This window comes from Pseudorca crassidens, chromosome 3, assembly GCF_039906515.1.
Source record: "Pseudorca crassidens isolate mPseCra1 chromosome 3, mPseCra1.hap1, whole genome shotgun sequence".
NCBI classification, from domain to species: Eukaryota; Metazoa; Chordata; class Mammalia; order Artiodactyla; family Delphinidae; genus Pseudorca; species Pseudorca crassidens.
Genome location: NC_090298.1, coordinates 108588500 through 108602762, shown reverse-complemented (window position 1 = coordinate 108602762; position 14263 = coordinate 108588500). Strand labels below are relative to the sequence as shown.

Below are 14263 nucleotides of genomic sequence, written 5' to 3'. Positions count from 1 at the left end.
TGGGATCTTCCCGGACTGGGGTATGAACCCACGTCCCCTGCATCGGCAGGCAGACTCTCAACCACTGCACCAGCAAGGAAGCCCACAAGTGCCATTTTTGAGTCCTCCTAGCGTATTAGTGCTGGGACCCAGCCCTGATCATCAGCATGTTGGCACAAGTACTGGGATGCCTGAGGCCAAGCAGTTAGCCAGGCAGAGGCACAGCCTCACCCACTAGCAGATTGGCTGCCTTAGGAACCCCTGAGCCCCCAGCTGCCCTGGTACCTGACCCTGCCCACCAGAGGGCCCAGGATCTGGTCCCACCCATCAGTGCACCAGAACTAGCCTCGGAGCCCCAAGGCCCAACAGCTAGTTGTTGAGACCTGGCTTTGCTCAGCAGTGGGCATAACACCAACTCTGGTACACCCAGAGTTGCAGCCTAGAGACCTTAGGACCCAACTCTACACACCAGTGGGCAGGCAATAGCTCCAGGACAGCCTGGGCCCAGACTCCACCTGCTAGAGGGTTGGCACCAACCCTGGGACCCCCCAGGACCCTGCAGCCAGAGACCCCAGAACCTAGCCCTGCCCACTAACAGGCTATCAGCCCCAGGACCACTAAAGTATGACAATTTGCCATGTTAGAACCCAGCCTACCCACCAACAGGCCAGCACCAGCTTCATGACCCCCAAGGCCCTATAGCCAGAGGCCTCAGGACCCAGCCCTTCCCACCAGTGGGTAGACATGAGCCCCAGGACAAACGCAGTCCTGCATCTTGCTGTGTCAGGACACAGCCCACCTACAAGCACCCAGCACCAGCCCTGAGACCCTTGGGCCCTGGCCCTACCCACCAGCAGGACAACTCTGGGAAACCCTGGGCCCCTGAACCAGCTGCTCAAGATCTGGCCCCACAGACCAGTGGCTGACACCAGCTCTGGTCCCCCAGGGCTCTGCAGCCAGAAACCCTGGGAACTGGCTCCACCTACCAGTGGGCCAGCAGTAGCCCTGGGACCCCAAGGGCCCTGGCCCTGCCCTCCAGCAGGTTTACACCACCAGCTCTGAGACACCTTGGACCCCTCAGCCAGCCACCCTTGAGACTGAGCCCCATTCATCAGTGGGCCAGCGCCAGCTTTGGGACACCCAGGACCCTGCAGCCAGCCATGTCAGGAACCTGTCCTGCCTACCAGCAGGTGGACACTAGATCCAGGATCCCCAGCTGCACAGCCACCCACTTTAAAGTGATGAAAGGAAAAACCTCCAATCAGGAATACTCTACCCAGCAAGGCTTTCATTCAGATTTGATGGAGAGATCAAAAGTTTTACAGACAAGCAAAAACTAAAAGAGTTCAGCACCACCAAGCCAGCTTTACAAGAAATGTTAAAGGGAACTCTCTAAGCAACAAAACAAAACAAAACAAAACAAAAGGCCACAACTAGAACATGAAAATTACAGAGGAAAAATCTCATTGATAAAAGCGAATATACAATAAAGATAGTAAATCAACCATGTATAAAGCTAGTAGGAAGGTCAAAAGACAGAAGTAGTAAAATCATCTATATTCTCAATAAGTAGTCAAGGGGTACACAAAACAAAAAGATGCAAAATATGATGTCAAAAACAGTAAAGGTGGGGAGAGTAAAAATGCAGGGTTGTTAAAATGTGTTCAGACTTAAGAGATAAGCAACTTAAAATAATTATACACTCACATATATTTCTATATATAAACCTTATGGTAAGTACAAACTAAAAATCTATATAGATACACAAAAAAGAAAGGATTCCAAACATAACACTATAAATAGTCATCAAATCACAAGGGAAGAGAACAAAAGAAGAAAGGAGCAAAAAAGAAGTACAAAAATAACCCCCAAACAATTAACAGAGTGGCAGTAAGTACAAAGCTATCAACAATTACTTTAAATGTAAAGGAACTAAGTGCTCCAATCAAAAGATATAGAGTGGTTGAATGATACAAAAACAAGGCCCATATATATGTTCCTTACAAGAGACTCATTTCAGATCTAAAGACATACACAGACTGGAAGTGAGAGATTGGGAAAAGGCTTTCCATGTAAATGGAAATGAAAAGAAAGCTGGGGTAGTGATATTTATATCAGACAAAATAGACTTAAAGTCTATTTTAAAGAGACTGTGACAAGAGACAAAGAAGGATACCACATAATGATCAAGTGTCAGTCCAAGAAGAAGATATAATAATTGTAGGCAGAACTGGAGCTCTGGGCAGCACCAGCAGTGACATAGGAGGCAGCGAGGCTGCGATGGCGGAAGCCAACCAGTGATTGCAGCAAGAGTGGCAGGGACAGAGCAGACCACAAGGAAGGTGCACAGGCAGCCAGACTGGGCCAGGCCATGGGGAGAGTGGCCACTGGGAAGCAGGCAGGAGGCTGGGTGGGCAGTGGGCAGCTGCCTAGCCGTGAAGCAACATGGTGCTGCTCAAGGAGTATCAAGTCATCTTACCTGTGGCTGTGGAAGAGTATCAAGTGGGGTAGCTGTATTCTGTGGCTGAGGTCAACAAAAATGAAACTGGTGGTGGTAAAGGCATAGAGGTCCTGGTGAATGAGCCCTATGAGAAGGACAGTGAGAAAGGCTAGTAAACACACAATATCTACCACTTACAGAGCAAAGTGCCCATGTTTGTTCAAATGCTGGCCCCAGAGGGAGCCATGAATATACATGAAAAAGCATGGAATGCCTACCCTCCTACCCTTATTGCTGAACTGTTATTACAAATGAGTACATGAAAGAAGACTTTCTGATTAAAATTGAAACCTGGCACAAACCATATCTTGGCACCCAGGAGAATGTGCATAAACTGGAACCTGAGGCATGAAAACATGTGGAAGCCATATATATAGACACTGCAGATCAAAACCAAGTACTTAGAAAGGATTTCAAGGTAGAGGAAGACCCAGCAAAATTTAAACCTATCAAAACAGGCTGAGAACCCTTGAGCCCCAACTGGAAGCAAGAACTTGTAAATCAGAAAGACTACCCATACATTCATACATACAAAATGGTTACTGTCAAGTTCAAGTGGTGGGGCCTGCAGAACAAAGTGGAAAACTTTATACATAAGTAAGAGAGGTGTCTGTTTACAAACTTCCACAGGCAGCTGTTCTGTTGGCTCAATAAGTGGGTTGACCTGACTATGGATAGCATTCAAAGGATGGAAGAAGAGATTAAGAGACAGCTGGATGAGACAAGGCAAAAGGACCCAGTGAAAGGAATGATGGCAGATGACTAAAGCCACCTCTCCTTCTTCTGCACTTTTTGCAAGACAGTGGTCAAAAGGAAGGCCCAGCAGCTCCACCCTCCCAAGTGACAGGTCATCTTCAGACATAGCCTTTCTGTGTCCATTCTTCAGACAACTTTTTATCCCTTACTGTAGCTAATTCTAGATGCCCTTTAATATTGTGAACAAATAGACCATCTGGTATTATGAAGTCCATGTGTGCGGGAGCCTGTTCCTCTGAGATGTGTGGTGTGTAGGTTGCTGTATTTACAGCTCCTCCCTCTCCAACCATTGTGTTCTCAACCTATTTCTGTGTGCCCTGGGAGGCACTTTATTTCCAAGTGACAATTTTAGTCTTTCAAAAACAAATTGTAAATATATACACACCCAACATCGGAGCACTTAAATACATAATGCAAATATTAACAGACATAAAGGGAGAAATTGACAGTAACACAATAGTAGGGGACTTTAACACCCCACTTACATGAATGGGCAAATCATCTAGACAGAAAATCAATAAGGAAATACTGTCCTTAAATGACATATTAGATGAGATGAACTTAATGGATATATATAGAACATTCTGTCCAAAAGCAGCAGTATATGCATTCTTTTAAAAGCATACATGGAACATTCTCCAGGACAGATCATATGCTAGGCCACAAAACAAGTCTCAGTAAACTTTAAGAAGGCTGAAATCATATCAAGCATCTTTTCCAGCCACAATGCAAATACAAGAAAAAAACTGTAGGGAATTCCCTGGCAGTCAAATGGTTAGGACTCTGCTCTCACTGCTGAGGGCCTGGGTTTGATCCCTGGTTGGGGAATTAAGATCCCACAAGCTGCGCAGCCAAAAAAAAAAAGAAAAGAAAAGAAAGAAAAAAACACTAACATGTGGAGACTAAATGATATGCTACTAAACAACCAATAGATTACTGAAAAAAATCAAAGAAGAAGTAAGCAAATACCTGGAGATAAATGAAAATGAAAACACAATGATCCAAATCTATGGGATGCAGCAAGAGCAGTTCTAAGAGAGAAGTTTATAGTGATACAAGTCTACCTCAGGAAACAAGAGAAATCTCAAATAAACAACCTAACCCTACACTTAAAGGAACTACAGTAAGTCCCCTACACACGAACGAGTTCTGTTCCAAGAGTGCGTTCATGAGTCTAATTTGTTTGTAAGTCCAACAAAATTAGCCTAGGTACCCAACTAACACGATAGGCTATATAGTACTGTACTGTAATAGGTTTATAATACTTTTCACACAAATAACACATACCAAATGAACTCAAAAAAATAAAAAAAAAATTTAATCTTACAGTACAGTACCATGAAAAGTACAGTACAGTACCAGCTACATCATTGCTGCTTTTACTCTTGCTTCCAGACATCCTGGGCTTGAAATAAAGATACTGTACTCTATAAAGTACTGTACACTAAAGTACACAAAAGCACAACCACTTGTAGAGGATGCATGCATGTGACAGTGTACACCAGACACGTGAACTAACTTACGTGATTGGACATGTGAACGCACATTCACATCTTTGAAAGTCTGCAACTTGAAGGTTCGTATGTAGGGGACTTACTGTAGAAAAAAAAAAAAACAAACCCAAAGTTAGTACAAGGAAAGAAATCATAAATAAAATCATAAATGAAATAGAGATGTAAAAAACCATAGAAACACCTAGAGGGGTGGGATAGGGAGGGTGGGAGGGAGATGTAAGAGGGAGGAGATATGGGGATATATGTATATGTATAGCTGATTCACTTTGTTATAAAGCAGAAACTACCACACCATTGTAAAGCAATTATACTCCAATAAAGATATAAAAAAAACAAACAAACCATAGAGTTGGTCCTTTGAAAAGATGAACAAAATTGACAACCTTCAGCCAGACTCATCAAAAAAAAAAAAAAAGAAAGAAAGAAAGAGGGCCTGAATCAATAAAATAAGAAATGAAAAAGGAAAAGTTACAACCAATATCACAGAAATACAAAGGATTAAAAGAGATTACTATGAACAATTATACACCAATAAAATGGACAACCTAGAAGAAATGGACAAATTCCTAGAAATGTATAATCTTTTAAGACTGAACCAGGAAGAAACAGAATACATGAACAGACCAATTAGCAATAATGAAATTGAATCAGTAATAAAAATATTCCCAACAAACAAAAAGTGTAGAATTAGATGGCTTCACAGGTGAATTCTATCAAATATTTTGAGAGGAGTTAATGCTTATCCTTCTCAAAATATTCCAAAAAATTGCAGAGGAAGAAATGCTTCTGAACTCATTTTATGAGGCCAGCATCACCCTGATACCAGTACCATGGAAAGACATCACCAAATTACAGGACAATATCACTAGTGAACATAAATGCAAAAATCCTTAACAAAGTAATTGCAAAGCAAATTCAACAATACATTAAAAGGATAGATCATGCACCATGGTCAAGTAGGATTTTCCAAGGGATGCAAGGATAATTCAATACCCACAAATAGATCAATGTGATACTCCACATTAACAAGTGGAAGAATAAAAAATCATATAATCCTCTCAATAGATACAGAAAAACTTTTTGACAGATTTCAAGATCTATTTATGATAAAGACTCTCAACAAAGTGGTTATGGAGGGAATGTTTCTCGACATAACACAGGTCATATATGACAAACCCACAGCTAACATCATACTGAATAGTAAAAATCTGAAAGCTTTCCCTCTAAGATTAGGAACAAGACAAGGATATCCACTCTTGCCACTTTTACAACATACTATTGGAAGTCCTAGCCATAGCAATCATACAAGAAAAAAAAATAAAAGGAATCTAAATTTGAAAGGAAAAAGTTAAAGTGTCATTTTTTGCAGAAAAGATGATACTATACACAGGAAATCCTAAAGATGCCACCAAAAAACTACTACAACTCATGAATGAATTTGGTAATGTTGCAGGATACAAAATTAATACACAGAAATCTGTTGGGTTTCTATATACTAACAATGAACTATCACAAAGAAAATTAAGAAAACAATCCCACTGTATCAAAAAGAATAAAACACCTAGGAGTAAATCTAACTAAAGAGGTAAAAGATCTCTACTTGGAAACTATAAGGCACTGATGAAAGAAACTGAAGATGACACAAACAAATGGAAAGATATACCATGTTCACGAATTGGAAGAATTAATATTATTAAAATGACCATACTACTCAAGGCAATCTACAGATTCAATGCAATCTCTTTCAAAATGCCAATGACATTTTTCACAGAACAAGAACAAATAATTTTAAAATGTTTTGGAAACAGAAAAGACCTTGAATAGTCAAAGCAACCTTGAGAAAGAAGAACAAAGCTTCAGAGGTCTCATGCTCCCTGATTTCACACTATACTACAAAGCTACAGTAATCAAAACAGTATGGTACCAGCACAAAAACAGACACATAGATCAATGGAACAGAATAGAGAGCCCAGAAATGAATTCACACTTCTATGGGCAACTAATCTATGACAAAGAAGGCAAGAATATACAATGGAGAAAAGACAGCTTCTTCAATAAATGGTCACTTCAATTTTTCCAATTGGACATCTCCATGCAAAAGAATCAAACGGGACTACTCTCTCACACCATGCCCAAAAATAAGCTCAAAATAGATTAAAGACTTAAAGGTAAAACCTGAAATCATAAAAATTCTAGAAGAAAACATAGGCACTAAGCTCTTTGACACTGGTCTTAGTAATATTTTTTGGGATCTGTCTCCTCAGGCAAGGGAAACAGAAGCAAAAATAAACAAATGTGACTACATCCAACTAAAAAGCTTTTGCACAGCAAAGGAAATTATTAACAAAATGAAAAGGCTGCCTACGGACCAGGGGAAGAGATTTGCAAGCCATATATTTGACAAGGGGTTAATATCCAAAATATACAAAGAACTCATACAACTCAGCATCAAACAAACAAACTATCTGATTAAAAAATGGGCAGAGGACCTGAATAGACATCTTCCCAAAGAAGACATAGAGATGGTCAACAGGCACAAGAAAAGATGCTCAACATCACTAATGATCAGGAAAAAGCAAAACAAAACTACAACAAAGTATCACCTCATACCTGTCAGAATGGCTATTATAAAAAATACAATAAATAATAAGTGTTGGTGAGCATGTACAGAAAAGAGATCCCTGGTCCTCTGATGGTGGAAATGTAAATTGATGCAGCAACTGTGGATAACAGTATGGACAGTCCTCAAAAAACTTAAAGTAGAGGACTTCCCTGGAGGGTCCAGTGGTTAAGACTCTGTGCTTCCACTGCAGGGGGCATGGGTTCAATCCCTGATTGGGGAACTAAGATCCCACATGCCATGCAGCATGGCCAAAAAAAAAAAAAAAAAAAAAAATCAGAAGTAGAACTACCATAGGATCCAGCAATTCCACTTCTGGGTATTTATCTGAAGAAAACAAAAAAACAGTAATTTGAAAAGATATAGGTACCCCTATGTTCACTGTAGCATTATTTAAAATAGACAAGATATGGAAGTAACCTAAGTGCTCACTGATAAATGAATGGATAAAGAAGATGTGGTATATATATACACACAATGGAATATTTCTCAGCCATAAAAAAGAATAGTATCTTGCCAGTTGTGCCATCATGGATGTACCTAGAGTATATTATGCTAAGTGATTAAGACAGAGAAAGACAAATAATATCTGATTTCACTTATATGTGGACTCTAGAAAAACCACAAATGAACAAACAAAACAGAAACAGAATTAGAAATACATTCAGGTGGTTGCCAGAGGGGATGAGGGTGGTGAGAGGAAAGAAATAGGTGACGGAGATAAGAAGTACAGATTTCCAGTTGTAAAATAAATGTGTCAGGGGTATGAAATGTACAGGGTGAGTAATATAGCCAATAACTATGTAGTATCTTTCTATGTTGACAGATCGTGATTAGACTTATTGTGATCATTTTGAAATGTACAGAAGTACTGAATCATTATGTGTGTAACAGGAAGTAACAAAGTGCTACAGGTCAATTATACTTCAAAAACAAACAAACTCATGGAAAAAGCAATCAGATTTGTGGTTAGCAGAAGCGGGATGTGGGGAGGGAGAATTGGATGAAGGCGATCAAAGGTACAAACTTTCAGGTACAAGACAAATAAATACTAGGGATGTGATATACAACATGATAAATCAACACTGCTTTATGTTATATATGAAAGTTGTTGAGGGTCAACAACTTGTGATCATTTTCTTATGATCACAAGAAAAAAATTTTTTTTCTATTTCTCTAATTTTATATATATATAATATGATGGATGTTCACTAAACTTATTGCAGTAATCATTTCATGATGTGTGTAAGTCAAATCATTATGCTGTACACCTTAAACATATAGTGGGTACATCAATTATATTTCAATAAAACTGTAAGGAAAAAGAACAAAAAGTGGTTAAGCCTTTTTCAAATATGTACTGCAAGTATGCCAAGAGTTGATATCAGTTCTCTGTATATCAATCCTTTCATCCATCTATGAAGCAAACTATTTAAAAGCACCAGCTGACGATAGTAATTGCTTCTTGCTTTGCCTTCTATGATATACAGGATCATTTAATAAAGAAATTTTTGCCTATAATAGCTCATTAAGTTTTCTTCCTGAGCATATTTATTATAATGATATCCAGTTCTATAAGCTTCTCTGAAGTAGTGAGACTTGTACATGCATTTGTTTACTAAGAGTAAATTCTGATGTTTTTATAGCCTGATTTCTTCTCTTTGTTCCATACTGAAGAGTATTTGCATTTGTCCTAGAAAAATGCAGTTGGTTTAACATGGATTTATTGTACTCTGTTTGAAAATGACCTGAAAGCTTGGATGGCTTCACATTATTTTTTTAAAAGTCAAGATTATTGATTTATAATTTAAATACCATAAACTCTACCTTTTTAAAAGTGTGCAGCTTGATGACTTTTGACAAATGTACATCATGTATCCATCACCACAATCAAGATATAGAATATTTTAATCACTCCAAAAAGACTTGTCAGGAGATCATTTTATAATCCATGCAAGAGATGACTGTAGCTTGGTCCTGTATGATAGTGATGGAGCTGATGAGAAGTGATCAGATTCAGCATGCATTTTGAAGGTAAAGCTGGCAGCATTTGCCCATGGGTAAATTGCATAAGAAAGTACAGTCAGGATTTATTATTTCTCAAGATTCTATGGACCAACTTGGCAGTCTGCTGCTTTTTGCCTAGTCATGTCGCTGTGCTTTGTTTAAGGTTGGAAGGTACAAGATGATCCCACTCAGATGCCTCACAGTAGGTGCTGGCAGTCAGCAGGGGTCCTTTGAGTCTCCTTTATATGGCCCCTTATTCTCCTGTAGTCTAGACCAGCTTACATGGTGGTCACATGGTAATAAACAATCTCAAACTTAGCTTAAAACAAGTACAATTTATTATTCATCATGATTTTTTGTGTTGGTTGGGCTGTTCTGCTGATCTTACCTGGGCTTGCTCATGTAGGTTGGATGGAATGGATTCAGCTGGGAAAACCGGAATGGCTTGGCCTTTTTCCATGTTGTCTTCCACCCCAAGTTTCTTCACAGCATAATGTTCTCAAGGCAGCATTTCAAGAGGGCGAAACAGATGCTGCAAGGCCCCTTGAGGCTTAGGTTTCAGAACTCAAATAACATCACTTCCCCCACAACCCATTGGTCAAAACAAGTTAAAAAGGCCAGCCTAGATTCAAGGATTTGGAGAAACAGACCTCACTTATACAAGGGAGAAGCAGAAAAGTCACATTGCAAAGGTGGGTACATACTAGTATGGAAGGAAGATATATAGCCATTAATCAGTTTACTCCACTGCCGTTATGTTGACTCGCCTACTTTCTTTCTCTCCTCCTGCCGTTAAGACCAATTGCTTCTGTATCTCTTTGTGACTTGAGTTCATACTTCCTAAGAGAAGACAAGGACTCCTAAGGCATGAACTTGGGGCCAGATACCCTCATAAGCTGCAAAATAGCCTATAAATGGCTTACCAGCTTTCACTGTGGTGAGCCAATCTGGTATCCATGGTAGCCAGTGTGTAAAGAACTCAAAGAATCTTATAAAAAGGGCAAAGGGCCAGTGGGTGTGGCAGGTCCTCTGAAGTTTTCCTGAAGGGGTCAATACAGGCATCTTGCTTGACTGGTACAGAGCACCTGGGAAAAGATGTAGTGTGTACAAATATCAGCTTACAGTGTAGTATGCAAAAATATACCTCCTTTTGATCTTCTATAACAACTTACTTTCTCTTTTGAGTCTCTGATCCATCATGATGAAAAATGCATATTTTTAGTCAGCTTAGAGTTTCTCTCTTCCATCCCTTGGTCACACCTAATTTCTGGAGGGTCTTATATAGTGTCACAGCATCAGGAGGGCCTATCTACGCTTCTTTGTCATTGGTCTCTACAGTGTTCTCAAGACTTTAGCTATCTCATTTAATCCTTATTCACTGATCCCTGTAGCCTGATATTTTTTAATAATGATGACCATGGTTATGATAGTAATTATGACAGTTTTATGATAGTATTAACAGCAATTTCTATTTATTGTCTGCTATGAGAGACAGGCAGTATGCTGCTGTATATATTAAATATACTATTGATAAAAACCAAACAACTCTGTGTACATCTATTACATCCTATGGCATTTACTGAGAAATTATATGTATAATGAACACTAGTAATTACTGATGTCCACCATTTGAAACCCCCTTGAATTTAAGGGATTCCTTGTCCCCAAAAGAGAAGTTGAAATGAAAAGACATCTAGTATTCTAGCTCCTCTCCTAGCTGGGATGTAAGCCCTTGACTTAGGCTTTGCCAATCAGATGGACTCATCTGGGATTTTGAATTTGAAACTAATGACACAAAGAAAAAAGGACAGTGGAGATTGCTTTCTGATGTCAGTGGCAGCAGCATCCAGTTGGCAGGCACAACAGTGTCTGTGTTGCCAACTGCTGGATCCAGTATTAAATACCAGGGATGACAACAGTGCAAGCTGCAGTTAGTTCCTTTGTTCAGTGGCAGCAGTAGTGATGCCCCAATAGACTAGCTTTTTGGTTTTATTTTTGGCTGTGGTATTATCTGCATAGGTTCTCTTGATTATTGCCTGTTTTACCAGTTAAATCTGCGAGGTAGCCATTAAATATTGTTACAAGAAATTAAATTTTGGAGAAATTTTTACCAGGGATGGTTGTAGGCAACAGATCCTCAGGGAAGGGTGGGGGCGGGCGGGGGGAGACCTAAGATTAGTTACTTGGTCTGGTTTAAGATGAAGACAAGGAGAATCCAGCTAACATTAAGAAACTGGATTTTCACAGCCCATGGTAAATAGTACCAAAATAGCTAAATCATTCCATGGATCACTTGTACTAAGTATGCCAATTGAAGGCAACACTTTGTACTTTCAAGTGCTACTGCCATAGGATGATATGAAGGGTAAGCAGAATTCTAGGACTATGGAGGTGTTGTGATTGCTTCTAATATTGCTGAACATCTGAGAAAGAAAGAATGACATTCTATGAGGCCACCATCACGTTGATACCAAAACCGGACAAAGAAACCACAAAAAAAAGAAAATTATAGGCCAATATCACTAATGAACACAGGCACAAAAATACTCAACAAAATACTAGCAAACTGAATCCAACAATACATTAAAGGATCATACACCAGGATCAAGTGGGATTTATCCCAGGGATGCAAGGATTCTTCAATATCCACAAATCAATTAGTATGATATACCAAATTAACTGAAGAATAAAAACCATATGATCTCATTGCAGCACTATTTACAATAGCCAAGACATGGAAGCAACCTAAATGTCCATCCACAGAGGAATGGATAAAGAGATTGTGGTACATATATACAATGGAATATTACTCGGCCATGAAAAAGAATGAAATAATGTCATTTGCAGCAACATGCTTGGACCTAGAGATTATCATACTAAGTGAAGTAAGTCAGACAGAGAAAGACAAATATCATATGTTATCACTCATATGTGGAATCTAATTTTAAAAAATGATACAAATGAACTTATTTACAAAACAGAAACAGACTTACAGATATCAAATACAAACTTATGGTTACCAAAGGGGAAATGTGGTGGGGAGGGATAAATCAGGAGGTTGGGATGAACATACATACACTACTACATATAAGATAGATAAACAAGGACCTACTGTGTAGCACAGGGAACTCTACTCAATATTCTGTGATAACTATATAAGAAAAGAATCTAAAAAACAATGAATATATGTATATGTATAACTGAATAACTTTGCTGTATGCCTGAAACTAACACAACATTGTAAATCAACTATGCTCCAATAAAATTAAATTTAAATAAAAGAGACATTGTCACTATTCTTTCTCTTATTTCCTCTTTATATGATGTCTCTGTCCTGCTGTGAACAGCATCAGCAGCTCCTAAAAATAAAACAGTCCAAAGGCTATCACCAGCTATGAGATTGATAAGAATCTTACTCTTGAGAGCAACAGTGTATCCTTTTAAAATTGTATTTTGTTACATCACATTATATTTGGCCACACAGTACAGGTCAGATTCAGAAGAGCATTTGGTAGGCTGCATTTTGTCATTTAATAAAACTTTTATGGAGCATGTTTTTTGTTATTAAAGAAAATAAATTACGTTCCACTTCAAAATGTCTTTCTCGGAACTTCTGTTAATGCCGTGAATTTTTTTTTTTTTTTTTTTTATAACTTGTGAGATGTTGCATTTGTTTTTTTAGGTGTGCCCTAACCTAAGTGCCACAAACTGGGTCGCCTAAAACAACAGAAATTTATTCTCTTGCAGTTCTGGAGGCCAGAAATCAAGGTGTCATTAGGGCTGGTTCTTTCTGGAGGTTCTGAGGGAGAATCCACTCCACGCCTCTCTCCTGACTTCTGGTAGCTGTTGGCATTCCTTGGCGTTCCTTGGCTTGTAGCTGCATCACTCCAGTCTCTGCCTTCATCTTTACATGGCCCTCCCCTGTGTCTCTTTATTTTTTAAATATTTATTTTCTTTCTTTTTTTTTTGCTGCATTGGGTCTTAGTTGCGGCATGTGGGATCTTTCATTGTGGCATAGGGTCTTCGTTGTGGTGCACCAGGTTTCTCTCTAGTTGTGGTGTGCAGATTTTCTCTCTCTAGTTGTGGCACAGGGGCTCCAGGTCGTGTGGGCTCCAGAGTGCATGGGCTGTGTAGTTGAGGCACACAGGCTCTCTAGTTGAGGCACACAAGCTCAGTAGTTGTGGCACATAGGCTTAGTTGCCCCGCGGCATGTGGGATCTTAGTTCCCCAACCAGGGATAGAACCTGTGTCCCCTGCATTGGAAGGAGGATTCTTTTTTTTTTTTAGATCAACTATTTATTACTATTATTTTTTTAAATTTATTTTATTTATTTATTTTTGGCTGCATTGGGTCTTCATTGCTGTGCAGGCTTTCTCTAGTTGCGGTGATCGGGGACTACTCTTTGTTGCAGTGCGCGGGCCTCCAATTACAGTGGCTTCTCTTGTTGCAGAGCACAGGCTCTAGGTGTGCAGGCTTCAGTAGTTGTGGCGTGTGGGCTCAGTAGTTGTGGCGCACGGGCTTAGTTGCTCCGCAGCATGTGGGATCTTCCCGGACCAGGGCTGGAATGTCCCCTGCATTGGCAGGCAGACTCTTAACCACTGCACCACCAGGGAAGCCCTGGAAGGCAGATACTTTACCACTGGACCACCAGGGAAGTCCTCCCTCTGTGTTTCTTTCTCACATCTTCCTCTACCTTTCTCTTCTAAGAATCCCTGTCATTGAATTTAGGGCTCACCCTAAACCCAGGATGATCTCATCTCTAGATCCTTAACTTAATTACATCTGCAAACACCCTTTTTCCTAACAAGGTCACATTCACTTAGTTCAGAGGATTAAGACTTGTTTTGGGGGACTACTGTTTTGTTTGTTTTTTTTAACATCTTTAT

At 39.5% G+C, this 14263-nt stretch overlaps 1 pseudogene; it reads left to right on the top strand.

Annotated features, from left to right (window-relative positions):
- The first annotated feature begins 563 nt into the window (after window positions 1–563).
- Window positions 564–4914, top strand: LOC137220794 (phosphatidylinositol transfer protein alpha isoform pseudogene; annotated as a pseudogene).
- Window positions 4915–14263: the final 9349 nt, after the last annotated feature.